This window comes from Mobula hypostoma, chromosome 16 (genome assembly GCF_963921235.1).
Source record: "Mobula hypostoma chromosome 16, sMobHyp1.1, whole genome shotgun sequence".
NCBI lineage: Eukaryota > Metazoa > Chordata > Chondrichthyes > Myliobatiformes > Myliobatidae > Mobula > Mobula hypostoma.
The window spans coordinates 27053272-27069918 of NC_086112.1; the positions used below are offsets into that span (position 1 = coordinate 27053272).

Sequence of the window (16647 nt, forward strand, 5' to 3'; positions counted from 1 at the left end):
TAACCTGTTTCCAGTTCTGATGAAGTATTTCAGCTGAAGTGTTATTCCTCTCCATGGATGCAATCTGACTGCTGAGTTCTTTCGGCACTTTATGTGCGCTGTTCTGGATTTCTAGAATCTGCAGAATATCTTGTGTTTATAAAGGCTATTGTGTTATTCTTGTTAAATGCTCTTCCATTTTCTTTACTTATTGAACAATAGCAAGGAATCATTCATCTGCTCTTAACAGTATTTTCAAACTCATATTAAGCCTTGTTCTAAGTTCATACTTTCTAGACTAAGATGCTTTCTTATGACTGCCTTTACCTTTCTTTGACTATCTGGCCCACGCCACTTCCCTTTCTTTTTGGCATTTGGAAAAGTCAAGTGAAAATCTTTCTTCTCAAGTTTGGTCATGTTCAATCAATCTTGGTTCTGGCTGCATAATCACTTATATCTATTTGAGCTGTAAATTCAGCTTTCCAGTTAAAAAGATGTCATGCATTCAGACACAACGGGGGAGAAATTTGCCTTTAGGCGGTTATTCCTATAACTGTAGGGGAGTATCAACCATTGGTTGTACTCACCTTAACGCACTGATCTTCATAATTACTTATTACAACAAAGGAGGAGGCCACTTGGCTTCCAGCAAAGCAACCCCATCGATTGTTTTCCTCCTTTCATTTCTCTGAAGTGCTGCTGATTTATCTTCTCATATATGGATCCCCCAACTCCCCTTTAAATTTTGTTTGCCTCTTACCTAAACTAAGGGATAATGTACAGTCATCTGCTATCCTACTAGTACATATATGGATGTGGTAAGAAAGCAGAGCACCCAGTAGAAACCCACAGAGTCACAGGGAGGATGTGCAAATTCCACACAGAGTACGCCCAGTGTCCAGATTGAACCTGGATCATTAGAATAGGCAGCAGCAGCACTAACTGCTCACCACCATCCTACCCTTAACTGATTTCATCATTCTGCACCAGATAATTTGTAGGAGAAATGACGTTTTGTTTCATTATCTCTGCCACAGTCCAGTCCTTTGCAGGCAAAGCCCTCCCCATCATTGAGCACACTTACAAGGAGCACTGCCACAAGAAGGCATCATGAAGGACCCCTATCATCCAGGCCTTGCTCTCTTCTCACTACCAGCTTTGGGCAGGAGGTGTGGTGGTTGTCCGCCACTTCCGACGATGATGTAGACCTGTGCACGAGGAGTTTTACAGTGAAAAAACCATTGCACAGTTCCACTCTCTCAGCCTCAAAAATCTTGGTCCAATGAATTGAAAAATCGTCACGACTTGAGACTTCCTCGGCTGCAGTGGATAGCCACTGTGTCTTGTCGCGCCCTTCGCTCTCCACGAAGTGTTGCAGCACCACCTTTTTGCCCATTGGATCTTGTAGTTGATCTCATCTGCCCAGTCCGCCAGAAATGGCGTCGCATGCCGAGGTAAGCATATCCCTATCTCACCAGAGGTGGAGGTTCCTGGCTAAGCCTGCCTGTCAAAGCGGTGTACTGAGGTGTGGCCATTGCAGAGAGCTGGGTGGCAGCTGGAGAACGAAGGTAAACTGCTGCCTCTGGGCAAAACATGACAAGACTGCCACCAGAGGTGCTACCCCTCCCTGGACCAGAGTCTTAGGTCCCATATCACCAGGTTCAGGAACAGTTACTATCCTCCAACCATCAGACTGCAGTATCACTGTGGAGAGCTACACTCACCTCAACACTGAACTGACTCCACAACCTATAGACTGCTTTTCAAGGGCTCTACAACTCATGTTCTCAGTATTATTTATTTACTTCCTTTTATTTATTATTTGCATGACTTGCCCTCTTCTGCACATTAGATGCTTGACAGTCTTTGTTGTGTATAATTTTAAAAAAACATTGTATTTCATTATTTTCCCGTACATGCCTGCAAGGAAATGAATCTTAAGGTAGATATGATGACGTATACAGTATGAACTTTGATAAAGAATTTACTTTATCAAGGTGGTGTTGCATCACTTCGTGGAGAGCGAAGGGCGCGACAAGACACAGTGGCTATCCACTGCAGCCGAGGAAGTCTCAAGTCGTGACGATTCTTCAACTCTTTTAGCTACGAAGGAATAAGAACTTACAAAAAGAAAAAAATCCTTTATAAATCTTCCTACATATTGTTCATCATAGCATTAGTCAAGAAAAAAAAAATCAAACTTAACTAGGATTCCAAATATAGGTTGCTATCCAGTAATTGCTGGAGCTGCCTCTATGTTCTATTGATTTTAAGAGTGGGTGGCTTTGAATGTGATGGTGAGAGATCAGATAATGCTGTCTAGACTCACCAATCGATACATTAGGGGCATTTAGGCAAGTGGATGAAAGAAAATAGAACATTTTGGTCTACGTAGGAGGGTACTGCTAGATTGATTGTGGAGTTTGTTAAAAGTCTGGCACAACACTATGGGCTGAAGGGCACATAATGTGCTGTACTGTTCTATGTTGAATATGCTTTATGAAAATTAGAAACTGAGTTGATGTACCCTTATCCAATCACTATGAAAACCTTAGTGAAACCCCTTCAGGAGCTGAAGGGATGAGGGGTAAGTTGGGACGGCTTTGAGGATGAAAAAATTTATTTTAGCTAGGTAAATTTGAGTGACTAGTTCCTCACATCTGGCAAATCTCAGAGACATCACCAGCAGCATTTCAATGTATGATATATACGGGCTATTTATACCCTCCACGCAAGGACAGAAAGACAGAAAGACTTCACAAAACTTTGCTATGGCTACATATTACCACAAATTACCAAGTTATTGAGCCTATTGCAAGGAAAAATATTATGTGAAATATAAATGGCTGCTCATTAAATGCCTGTGGGTGAAGCTATCTATAGGGTGAATAGGCGCCGCAGAATGTAAACAAAGCTATTAGGGAGAGTTGTAATACGTACAGAGGGCCAATGTATAATTGACAGAACAGCTCATTTAACAAGGTTCCTCATTTAAATGTCGAATGTGATTTCTTTTGCCTTCGGTACACTAATTCTGTGCTTACCATGCACTGTTAGCATGTGATGGTCAGTAAATATCGTGCATATCAAATTGCCCTGTCGTTTATTCAATATCGAAGAGAAATTACTTTACCATTGTCTCCTGAAATGTAATACATTCATCTGTCAGTGATAGAAAGCATAATTTATATTTATCTGCCACAGTATGTTATCTTGGCACATTTAGCAGCACTCTTACCTCTCAATCAGAAAGTTGTTGGTTTGTGCTATTTACAAAGAGTTTAAGTGGCCTCAGATAATCAGGAGCAGATTAACACATAGAATCCCTTGCCAGGGAATAGCATCTGATGGATATTCACTGTCCAGAGACAGGCGGCCTTTTTTCTTTTTGCCAAGCTCTGTTTTCTAAACACTAGCACCTGACACTTCCAAAGATCAAAGGGTTGTTCTTGAATAAATTAAACGTCTAACCAATATTCTTTGTTTAGCTTCTTATTGTAAACAAGAACCAGACTTTTGTTCTTAATGTAAATGGTAAGCAGTAATCAGTTTGAAGTTAAAAGAACAGCTTTGAAAACAAGTACTGCCTATACAACTGACTTGCTGGCCCACAGCACTTGGGCCCATTGCTCAAGAGTTACAGTATAAGAAAATGTATTATCTAATTGGGCTTGTTTCAAAACAGACAACGCAGGCTAAGTTGTTTAGTTCAAGGAGGCTTGCAGAGTATATTGATATATCACTTAACATGTCAAATAGCTGATCTGTTAATAGTTGGAATGTTTGTGCACTCAGAAAGTCAGCATTAATTGTGGGTACCTGGGAACTTTGTCTCCAGAAGCTTTACGACCACCTATGTGAAAAGACATTTGAAAAAGTATCACATGCGTGTGAAATCACCACACACACAGAAGTGACAAAGAAGCAGTATAAATGTAGAGAGCAGTTCAGACTTTTTAAGAAGTGGTTCAGGAACATCAAGAAGAATGACTGAAATATGTGTTGAACTAGAATCTATTCCTCTGCCTCCAATTTCAGCGACGGATGACTGATTCATCTCCAAATTGCGGGTATGTGTTTTTCGCTTATAAGAGTTATGCCTGTGTTTTGGAAGTCCTTTATGTTTCAGAAATTCGGAAATCTCAGCGAGTTTTAAATGTGTTTCAAGAATGTTGTTTGGATTTAAATGTGTTTCATTGAAAATAAATGAATGGTGCTTAACCTATTACGTTAGCTGGAAGTACCTCCTCTTTGGTAGAGATGGAGGAACCCACTGCTCAAATAGGACCATAAGAGATTGGAGTAAAATTAGGCCATCGAGTCTGCTCCACCATTTCTTCATGGCTCTTGGGTAATTTCCCTCTCAGCCCCAATCTCCTTTCTCCCAGTATCCCTTCATGCTCTGACTAATCATGAATCTATGAACCTCTGCTTTAAATATACCTAATAACTTGGCCTCCACAGCCACCTGTGGCAACAAAATCCACAGATTTACCGGTTTCTGCTAAAGAAATTCCTCTTCAAAGTGGATGTTGGCTGTTAAACTTGCTGTGGAGGATAAACAGGAGCTGTACTACTCTTTGAAGACAGGGTAGCTAAAGTATAACCTCCCTTTAGTGAGAGTACTGTGGCGTTTTGTATTGGATAGGGCTCAAGGTGTTCACTTGTGTTTAGAATTTCACAGTCAGGACCTCCAATACCATCACAAGCTTAATTTGTGGGTGAATTGTATTTTGTATATATGTGTTTTGTGTAATATTGTGGACAGCATTATTGTGGGGTAGAGGTAGATATGGACTTTGATGTCCTAAGAATCTTAATTCTGGCTTTGTGGGCAGCACTGATGGAGTTCTCTATAGTTAGATGTGCTATCATTTGGATCATTTGCTGATTTCATTGAAACATTGAGGTTTTGAGGGTGCGAGCCCACGTTCCCTTTAATTTGCAATGACCAATGTGTACAAAAATCTTGCACTGTGCAATTTTTTGCCCAGTGACAACAACATTTGTACACTGAATTTTATATATAGAGGTATTCATTTTTAACAGCTAACAAAACACAGTCAATAAGAACTTTGATCTCTTCGGGGTTTGATCGTTGTCATTTTGGAATTCCTTGGAAAAATGAATCTTTGGAATTCACTACCTACTTGCTGACAGCATATCAATTGCTGACTTTATTCAAGATAGATTGATAAATTTTTTTGATATCAGAAAAATCAAAAGTGAAAGAAAAGAGTTAACGAGTAAAAGAACAGCCATGAATGACCTTATTGAATGGCTGAACAGGCCCTAGAGGCTGGGTATCTTAATTGTACTTTCCTTTCCTACGTATTGTGAAGTTGGAGGACTTTCTGTGTGGGTGGGAAGCAAGAAAGGGGCTCATTTTGCTGTTGTTGTTTTGTTGATTTTTGCTGCTTTGTTTTGTTGGGCTCTGTGTTATTTTGCTGAACATCATGGATGTGTAAGTTTGGCACTGGAAAGTGTGGTGATGCCTATGGGATGCCCTTCAGAACATCCTTAGGTTGTGTTACATAAGACCATAAGATATAGGAGCAGAAGTAGACCATTCAGCCCATCGAGTCTGCTCTGCCATTCAATCATCCAATTCTTCCAGTCATCCCCACTCCCTGGTTTTCTCCCCATACCCTTTGATGCCCTGGCTAATCAAGAACCTATCTATCTCTGCCTTAAATGCACCCAATGACTTGGCCTTCACAGCCACTCGTGGCAACAAATTCCACAGATTTACCACAGTGTTCGTTGTTAATGCAAACAATGCATTTCACTATGTTTCGATGTACACGTGATAAATAAATGAATCTGAATCTGGTATTAACACCCAAGACCATTTGCAAACAGCCAGCTTGTTTTGGTACACAAGGTCAGAAGAAGATGGTTCAAATGGTATGATTTAATATCTGAGAAAGTATACAATATATAACCTGAAATACGTACCCTTCACAGACATTCATGAAACAAGAAAATCCAAAGAATGAATGGTAGTAATAGTAATATCAGTACCCCCAAACCCTTGACACCCCACACTAGCAGCAGGAGAAGAATTGACCCTCCCCATCCCCCCACTTACACCGGCAGAGGCACCCCCCCCCCACCATGCAAGCAGTAGCAAGAACCCACACAGGAGAAGCCTAGTTGCCCCCTCGAACATGGCCTGTCATGGAAGATGATCAGCTGATCTGTGCTGGCCTCAACTCCTGTTCTGTATCAGTTCCCCAGACCCTCAATTCTTTGATCTTTCAAATCTTCACCTATCTACAACTTACATATATCTAATGGCTTGGTATCAATCATTCTAGAGGAAGAGGATTTCATTGCCCTCTAAATGGAGAACTTTCCATGTTTTGTTCTTTTGACTTCAATATTTCTTAGGATGCAGACCAGACAGCTGATATTCTAATGCCTATATTATATCTGTACCAAAAGATTCACTTCATGTCTGTACAATAAATAGTGTTTATAAAACAACATTTGGATACATAACAGCATAATTAATTGCATGGGAGCTGCTGAATTATATCTGAGAAATTTGATTATGTCCTGTGATTATGTTTTTATTTTATTTATATATATATATATATATATATATACATACACACACACAGCGACATTTACTGGCATTTACGTTTTCCAGTTTGTTCAACACAACATAACCCTGACTTTACTTAATACACGCCCAAAAAGTCTGTCGTCTATTATGATTCATACTTGAAACAGTATGGTGGCAGAATTGAACTGAAAGAATTGAAGAGAATATTATACTGTTTCCTGGAATATCCCGAGCAAACTGACCTCATCAAGTTGGGTTACGGCAATTGGCATCAGTGTTGCCAGATTGAGGAGGAAATTATTGGCCAAAATTCCTCTTCCTGATTATTGTTTCGTGATGTGTAGTGTAAAGTTATGGAACCCATGGCAAAAAGCCAATTGTCACCAGACAGTCCTCAGCCTTAAAACAATCAAGACTACAGACAGCAGAAAAAGAGAAAACAGATTCATACAAAGCAGCCATACAAAACTAGAAAGTTGGGAAAAGAATACTGACTGCATCTAAATAGTTGATGAGGCTTTCATGAACAGTCATGATTTGTGAAAATATCAGATGCAAGCTTTAATCTCAGTGGCCACTTTATTAGGTACCTCCCATACCCCATAAAGAGGCCACTGAGTGTATGTTTGTGATCTCCTGTTGCTGTAGCCCATCCACTTCAAGGTTCAACCTGTTGGGTGTTCAGAGATGGTCTACTGTTGTAACATGTGGTTATTTGAGTTATTGTCACCTTTCTGTCAGCTTGAACCAGTCTGGCCACTCTCTTCTGACCTCTCTCATTAACATGGCATTTTCACCCTCAAAGATGTCGTTCATTGAATGATTTTTGTTCTTCACACCATTCCCTGTAAACTCCAGGGACACTTGTGTGTGAAAGTCCCAGGAGATCTGCAGTTTCTGTAATACTCAAACCATCCCATCAAGCACCAGCAATTACTTCACAGTCAAGGTCACTTACTTCACAATTCTTCTCCATTCTGATGTTTGGACTGTACAACAACTGAAGCTCTTGACCATGTCGGCATGCTTTTATGCATTGACTTGCTGCCACATTGGCTGATTAGATATTTGCATTAACAAGCATGTGTACTGGTGTACCCAATAAAGTGACATCTGAGGGTATGTGTTTGGATTTTTGGCTATAAAATGAGAAAGACAGGCAGATATCTGAGAAAATAAGGGAGTTTTTCTGATCTGTATTGAACAAGATAATCTCTGTGTGAGGCGTAGAATATAACTGGTGTGGAAACTGGTTGCTGAGATGATCTCTCAGGTCTCTCAACATGTATACAAGCAACACATAATGTTTGTAAATCACCTGATATACAAATACCGGATCTGAAATCCCTCTGTCTCTTGGTCAGCGTCACTACAGCCTAATCCAGAGGCAAATCGCCAAAACTGATGCATTATTCTAGAGATACAATGTATATTTTGGACTCAAAACAAATTTTACATTAGAAATATTTATAAATATTGCTAGCTAATTTAAATGTGATCCATTCTTGATCCATTTGTTTATTAAAAGATCAGCTCAATTGAAGAATGTTTACCATTTTCTGGGTTTCATTTCTGTATTCCTTCTTGCTGTGATATGCAATGTTTAAGCTAATATCTCTTTGTTTTCTTTATGTTGCAATTCCGTTTGATATTAGTTTAGAAAACAATGCTTCCTGTCTTGATTGGAAAAGTGAACCTGGTCAAGGTGGCACCAAGCTACTGCCATCGGGGTCATGTCTCAGATTTGGTTATTTTCTACGTTTGTGGGATTGGTTTTGCAGATATAGAGGGGTGTTAGTGGTCAGGTTGTGTTTTAGGTCCAGGGATGTAGAGGAGTTAGCGGGAGACTAGGCCTTGGTTCTATGGTCCATGTTTGAAGGTCAGTGATAGAGAGGGGTGACAAAGGACATTCAGAGTCTCAGTCTCTGCCCTGAGCTAGAAGGCCAAGGGTGTGGATGGTGATGAAGGACATCCAGAGTCCAGGCCTCAGCTCCATGCTCGAAGGCCAGCGATGTGAATGTGGGATGAAGGAGATCTAGAGACCAGGCTTCTGCTCCATGCTCAAAGGGCAGCAATGTGGACATGTAAAAAGGCCATCCAGAGTCCAGGCCTCTGCTCTGTGCTTGAAGGCCAAGGATGTGGATGGGTGATGAAGTACATCCAGAGTCTAGTCTTCTGCTCTGTGCTCGAAGGCCGGTAACATGGATGTACGTGTGCTGAAGGACATCCATGGTTGTTGGGCTATATCCAAGGTCATTGGGTCCCAGGACTGGATGTCCATGTGAACAGGAGGCATAGTCAGCAGACCTAGAATTCAGGTTTCCGTCACCAGCTATTGTGGGAGCCGACACTGAAAATCAAAGTCCGACGGTTGATTGGAAGTCCCGGAAGTTGAAACCCAATGGCCAAAGCCTGGAGACTGAAGGCCGGATGACCAAGGGTTGGAGTTTTGTCCTTGTGTGTGTATGGGTGGGTGGGAGGGAGGAAGGGGGCTTCTTTTGCAGTAATAGCTATTTTGCTATTTGCATTCTGTATCATTCTGTCAAGCATAGTGTACATGCTAAATTGATTCCGAAATGTTTAGCAACACTTGTTGGCTACCTCCAGCACATCCCTGGGAGTGCTGATTGTTAGTGCAAATAATGCATTTGACTGTATGTTTTGATGTGCATGTGATAAGTAAATGAATCTGAATTCTCATGTATCCTTACATTAAGCCAAGTAAGATGAAATGTTTTACATATTAAGTACCTTTGATACAACAATTGTTGTATTTGACCTTTAGCCATAAACAACGCTTTCAAAAAACATAGAAACATGGAAAACCTACAGCACAGTACAGGCCCTTCGGCCCACAAAGTTATGCTGAACATGTCCCTGCCTTAGAAATTACTAGACTTCCCCATAGCCCTCTATTTTTCTAAAGAAGTCTCTTAAAAGACCCTATCGTATCCATCTCCACCAGCGTTGCTGGCAGCCCATTCCATGCACTCACCACTCTCTGAGTAAAAAACTTACCCCTGACATCTCCTCTGTACCTATTCCCCAGCACCTTAAACCTGTGTCCTCTTGTGGCAACCATTACAGCCCTGGGACTATCCACACAATCAATGTCTCTCATTATCTTACACACCTCTATCAGGTCACCTCTCATCCTCCGTTGCTCCAAGGAGAAAAGGCCGAGTTCACTTAACCTATTATCATAAGGCATGCTTCCCAATCCAGGCAACATCCTTGTAAGTCTCCTCTGCACCCTTTCTATGGCTTCCACATCCTTCCTGTAGTGAGGCGACCAGAACTGAGCAAACTTAAATAAAAACTGACATGTGGTTATGAAGAAACTTAATAGATTAAAAAGAAGAATTTTCAGGAGTTCGGCCTTTAAAAAATCTCTGCAGCAGATGTAAATACTTCCAGTACCTACTATTATTATGTACACACAGGATATAAACTGTCACCAAGAATCATTGGGATAACCTGTTATTCCCTTTGGAAATACCACATGTAAAGACTGCATCTCAATCAGATTAATTGTCTGGAGAAAGATGCATGAAGTTCAGTGATTCAAAATATGGAAACAGTGCCCGCATCAGCACTTTGAAAGAGCCAAAACATTTCATCCTACTTTGCCTTTCCACAGAGTCGCGTAAACATTTTGTTTTCATCTGCTGTATGTATGCATTTTACTTTCAAAATTGCAACTGAATTTGCCTCTGTGACATTTCTTAAGCATTGCATAAGAAGGGCACTGACAATTTCTGAAAATGATCATGACAATTTACTTCTTAAAAAGTTTTCATCTGCTTCCTGGTTCTTTAACCAATTATCTAAAAGTTGTCTCATCTGGTAACCAAACCTTCTATCAGCTGACACAGTTTCTCTTTATTTATCAGAACCACCTGAAACATTTGAATACCTTAATTAAATTTCTTCGTAAGCTTTTTTTTGCTCTAAATAATACCATCCTAACTTCCCTAGAACTTCCACATATTTTAAGTTTCTCATTTCCAGTGTAATTATTCAAATCTCCCTTACATCCTTGGCCAGATCTTGCCATTCTCCCAACAGTGTGGTTTCTGCAAAGCTAGGAAATGCTGGAAATATCCGGGCAGCATCTGTGGAAAGAGAAAGATAGTTAATGTATCAGGTTAAAGTTTTTCCATGAGAACTGAGAAGGTGAATAACTTTCAGAGAAGTTGAGGAGTTGATTTAAATGCAAAAAGAGTTTTGAACTCAATACTTACAAGGTGGCCTTTATGTAGGAGAAACCAAATCCCGAGTGGATGCGAAGAGATCCTGAGTTTCCATTTGCCTGTCACTTTAATTCTCTATCCACTTTCACGCTGACCTATTTTGCCTGTGGCTTCCTGAACTCTTCTAAGTAAGTCCAATGTAAACTGAAGGAGCAGCACCTTATCTTCAGCCTGGGCGTAGTGCAACCTTTGGGACTTTATATCAATTTTAATAATTTCAGATAACTCAATTTGTATTTGTTTCAGAACAGGCTAGTTCTGCTAAACTGAACTCATTTTTCTCTCTCCAAATCCAACGCATTCTAGCTGATCTGAAGATTTGTCGACAGCTCTGGCCTGCATTTTGCAGCTTTCTCTCTCTCTCTCTCTCTCTCTCTCTCTCCAGGCTCTCAACAATCTATCTGCAAAATTTTGGATCACCATGGCAACTGGCCTCAACCAATCACAGATATTCTTTTTTTCCTATCCATCCCTCCCTGTGCTCTTTGCAACTTCAAGCTTTTACAGTTCTGTTTCTCTTTGCACAGATTCCGCCTACCTTCCTGAGTGTGTCAAGCATTCTCTGTTCTTATTTCAGAGTTATGGCATCTGGAGTTTTTTTATTTGACTTCTAATTGCTGCAGTCTCCTGAAATGGATGTAATACTTTATATGAGGTTTAATCCAGCTATGAACATAGGTCTTGTGAAAAGGCCCACTTTAAACAAGTAAAGGAGTCATAAGCTTATTTAATTCCTTTTATCTGTGTACACCTTTGAAAATTGTACCAATTAGTTCACATTGCTTTCCTTCACTTTTCCTTCCTGAATGTCTTCTTTTCATTGCATTAGCAATTAACAACTTGTGTGTCACATCCTCATGAAATCCACTGTTATACTTATCACTACTTTCTATATTTCTAGGAGTAATGTGTAGAAACATAGAAAATGCTCCTTGTATATGCATCACCATAGTATTAATATGTATCAAAAGGAATAATATTCCAAGAACTAACTCTGGAAGAAACTATCTGACGACCATCCTCCTACACCTAGCCAATTTTTTTCCACTAAGCATTTAATCATTTGACCTTCAAAGCTTGTTAACAAGACTGTTAAATGTCTCTTTAACAAATGTTTTTGGAAAGTGAACGCGTACAGTATCAAGTGCATTACTTTCATTCTCTCCATTACTTATTTGAAGTACTTAATCAAATTTCTCACATGACCCACCTTCATAAATGCATATTGGATTTTGCATTCTGTATTTTGCCAATGGAAAATTAATATTGCCCCACAATATTTCTGAGATATCCTTTGTAATGATCAAAATGTCATTAGGTATCAGATGCAAAGAGCATTGAGAACTCTACAGCACAGTGACATGTCCTTTGGCCCATGATGTTGTGTTGACCTTTTACCCTTTTCTAAGATCAATTTCACCCTTCCCTCCCACATAGCTCTCCATTTTTCTTTCATCCATGTGCCCATCAAAGATTCCCTTAACTGTCCCTAATGAATGTGCCTCTACCAAAAGCCCTGGTAGTGAACTCCATGCACCCACCACTTTCCAGTGAGGAATACTGGTGTTGGGATACAGAATCTAAGAACACAAAATTGTCAATAAGCGTCCTCAAATTAGGGTCTAGTTTCTCTGCATCATCCAGTAACATGGCTCAATCTTAACAAGAACACGTTAGCTTTACAGGGTTAAACCCTCCTTCTGCCCTCACCACATCAAATGGCTGACTCAGAAAAAAAGGATTTCAGACAGATGGTGCACCAGGTTTTGATGAAGTACAAAGTAGATCCTTCATATGACTAAACAGCTCACAGATTGAAATTCTTCTCAGTTTGAGATCTACCTGCTTTGCAGTAATATGCTATAATCAAAGATTTCTATTTCATTGACTGAATAGAGGGATATAAAAACTTGTTTTGTCATCAATCGTGCTATTTTCATTATTTTGATATACTCTTAATATTTTCCATGGACTAACAATTATTCAATATACTGCCCTTGCATTTTTAACAGGATTGTCAGAAATGCCATGCCGTCTGCAGTAAATGTCGATATTGACTCAACAATTTTTACTTAAAAAATGGATGCTGCCCTAGTGATTATTGGAACTATCTGTGCTCAAATTGTCTTTTTCTATTTTCGTTTCAAATCATCCAGAGGACCGAGGATAAGCAGGGAGGATAAGCAAAGAAAAATAAAGGAGATGCTGTGTTTCCTAATGCAAAAGTGATTACAATTCAAAAATACTTTTAATGGCTCAATTGCATCCTAACGTTCAAAGCATGCTATAGAAATACAAGTTCTTTCCTAATTGAGATCTCAGATCTCAGATAACAACCAAAAACATACCATTTAGCATTTGGTCTAACTTAAGTTAACCACCCATTTTTAAATTTAGGTGAATAATTTAAAATTTGAAACACAATCTTTGACATCAGTTCTTTCAAAATCATTTCCATGAAATACTTGTGAAATGAAATCCAAGATATGATCTGCTTCAACATTCCAAAGTTCAAAGTTTAATGTAAATTATTATCAAAGACGTCTTCGCACTCATCACTGAACTTCATTTCTTTGCAGGCACTCAAAGTAGATATGACAAAAACATTACCGAATCATTGAAAACCCGGACACACAAAGGACAAATAACCATGTGCATAAAACAACAAACTGTGCAAATACAAATAGTACTAATAATAATAATGTGCATGACTATGCCCGTACCTCAGGTTTTACCAGCTTGAGCTGAGAAAAAAAATGCATAAGCAATAAATATCAAGAACAACAAGTGAAAAGTCCTTGAAATTGAGTCCACAGGTTGTGGGAACAGTTCAGTGTTGGGGTGAGCGAAGTTGAGTGAATTTATCCCTTTCAGTTCAAGAGCCTGATGGTTGAGCAGTAATAGCTGTTCCTGAACCAGTGGTGTGGGTCTTGAATCTCCTGTGCCTTCTTCCTGATGGCAGCAGTGAGAAAACAGCATGGTCTGGGTGGTTGAGGTCCCTGATGCTTCACTGTGACACCACTCCTTGCAGTAGCATGCATAAAATACAACAATATGCACAGCAAAGAAACATGTTTGTATGAATAGCAAGAAACATAACAATAGAGAAGACCCCGATTATCTTTGGGAGCCATGAAACTAATACCAGGAAGGACTTTTGCCTGAAAATTGGCTTTGAATTTGATGAAGAGAGATTAGATGGGCTTCAAAATAGGCACTAACCTGAACTCATCTGTACTGCCAGGAGGATGAGATTAAATTCAAGGTTTTGTGCATAAAAAATGCTGGTTTTTATACAAATGTTTGTATATACGTAAAATATATTTTTTTCTATCTGTAATTGGCTGGTTTACTCATGCAACTTGCTTTTAATAATTTCTGACTCTATTTAGTGAACATAGTTTGTCCTTGAAAAGATATTCCTCTATATCTACTAGACAACAGTAACACTGGAAAAGAAAGATTCTTCTAACCTAAAGAGAAAAGTGACATTCCAAATGCTAAAATCTTAACAACACCTCTTTCTTACAACTGATCAATCTGTGTGACACATGTGTCCAAGGGGTTCACTTCCTTTCAAGTCAATCATTTCTAACAAACACACAGAGGATTTAAATATGTCAACGTTAATGAGGCACAGATATCCAGGCGTGCCAAGTTTCACTTCTTACTCCCCTAACTTTCAATGTCCCATTAACAAAAGGCTACACAGGACCAGATAAGTTATGGCATATTTATGTCCCACTAACAAGCTATTCCTGAGATCAGTCTTCAACGTAGCCTTCTTATCCTTAGTAAGGAATGCTCTGTTTAAATAAACATCCTCTGTCTCTTAATTGGTGTTGTTTTCTCAACCAATTCCCTGTATTCAGTTTAACTGTTAACTCCATGTTGTGCGGCCATTTTTAATGAAACATCACTTTGAGAACACAATTCACACACTTAACAGAGCTTTACTCTGAATAAATTAACAGTAAAAAGCAAGGAATACAATCAATTTTAGAGAGAGAGGAAATACATTAGACCACCTAGGACTTATTGTGTCCAATTACAACCCTACAAATGAGGAACCCAGATGACCTATAGCACACTATGCTTCACTGATGAAAGTTCCTTGTCTTTGTACACTTTGTACGTTAGGTTAATTTGCCTGAATTTTATTCAGCTGGAAATGTTGGTTTTCAATGGTTTCCATTATCAATGGAGGAATTTTAAATGCACATAACATTAAGGTAACACTGGGGAGATTTTTTTAAGCACAAACACGAGGAAATCTGCAGATGCTGGAAATTCAAGCAAAACACACAAAAAATGCTGGTGAACACAGCAGGCCAGGCAGCATCTATAGGAAGAGGCACAGTCGACGTTTCGGACCGAGACCCTTCGTCAGGTCTCAGGACTAACTGAAAGAAGAGATAGTAAGAGATTTGAAAGTGGGACTGGGAGGGGGAGATCCAAAATGATAGGAGAAGACAAGAGGGGGAGGGATGGAGCTAAGAGCTGGAAAGTTGATTGGCAAAAGGGATATGAGAGGATCATGGGACAGGAGGCCTAGGGAGGAAGAAAGGGGAAGGGAGGGGGAAGCCCAGAGGATGGGCAAGGAGTTATAGTCAGAGGGACAGAGGGAGAAAAAAAAGGGGAAAATAAATAAATAAATAAATAAATAAATAAATAAATAAATAAATAAGGCATGGGGTACATAGGGGAGGTGGGGCATTAACAGAAGTTAGAGAAGTCAATGTTCATGCCATCAGGTTGGAGGCTACCCAGACGGAATATAAGGTGTTATTCAAGGCTAACAGTGAAAGCAGGATCTCCCAGTGGCCACACATTTTAATTCCACGTCCCATTCCCATTCTGATATCTCTATCCATGGCCTCCTCTACCGTCAAGATGAAGCCACACTCAGGTTGGAGAAACAGCACCTTATACTCCGTCTGGGTAGCCTCCAACCCAATGGCATGAATATTGACTTCTCTAATTTCCTTTAATGCCCCTCCTCCCCTTTGTACCCCATCCCTTATCTATCTATTTATTTATTTATTTATTTATTTATTTATTATCCTCCTCCTCCCCCCCCCCCACACACACTTTTTTCTCTCGTTTTTCTCCCTCTGTCTTTCGCACTGTAACTGCTTGCCTGCTCTTCATCCTCTGGGCTGCCCTCCCCCTTTCTTTCTCCCTAAACTTCCCGTCCATGATCCTCTCCCTCCTCCAGCCTCATATCCCTTTTGCCAATCACCTGTCCAGCTCTTGGCTCCATCCCTCCCCCTCCTGTCTTCTCCTATCATTTTGGATCTCCCCCTCCCCTCCCACTTTCAAATCTCTTACTATCTCTCCTTTCAGTTAGTCCTGATGAAGGGTCTCGGCCCGAAACGTTGACTGTACCTTCTCCTATAGATGCTGCTTGGCCTGCTGCGTTCACCAGAGTTTTTTGTGTGTGTTGCTTGGGAGATTTTTAAAGTGATTTCATATTTTCATCTTTCTTGACATTGATGATGTTCTCAATTAGTTCTCACAGGAATTTTATTGGAGGTGAGTTGCAATGTGGAACTAAGACTGAGAAATTTTGGGCAGCAATGCAATGTTGTTCGATAATTGTCTTTGGTGAGATTTATTCTGATGTAGACCCATTGGCTAGATTCATGGTTTGCATGCCATTGTGGTGTAAATGTAAGATGGAGACAAATTTCTCTGAGGAGTTTAATTTGAGGTGAATGTAGCACAGTCCTTCCTGAGTGGTGAGGTCCAAGAAGATCAGGCATTGTGCTGGACGCGCCCTGCATTTTTTCTGGAGTTCCCGAGCATTGAAAATAATGTCAACTCTGCTCTAGATGGATGGAA

General features: G+C 39.9%; 1 long non-coding RNA gene across 1 annotated transcript in view; it reads right to left on the bottom strand.

Annotated features, from left to right (window-relative positions):
• The window catches only part of LOC134357539 (uncharacterized), a 136363-nt gene extending 125277 nt beyond the window's left edge, over positions 1–11086 (bottom strand). The window contains exons 1-2 of the long non-coding RNA XR_010020642.1: positions 10795–11086; positions 10586–10665 (exon numbers count right to left, since the gene is read on the bottom strand). This is a non-coding gene — a long non-coding RNA (uncharacterized LOC134357539). The remainder of the gene's footprint in view (positions 1–10585; positions 10666–10794) is intronic.
• Between the last annotated feature and the right edge of the window lie 5561 nt (positions 11087–16647).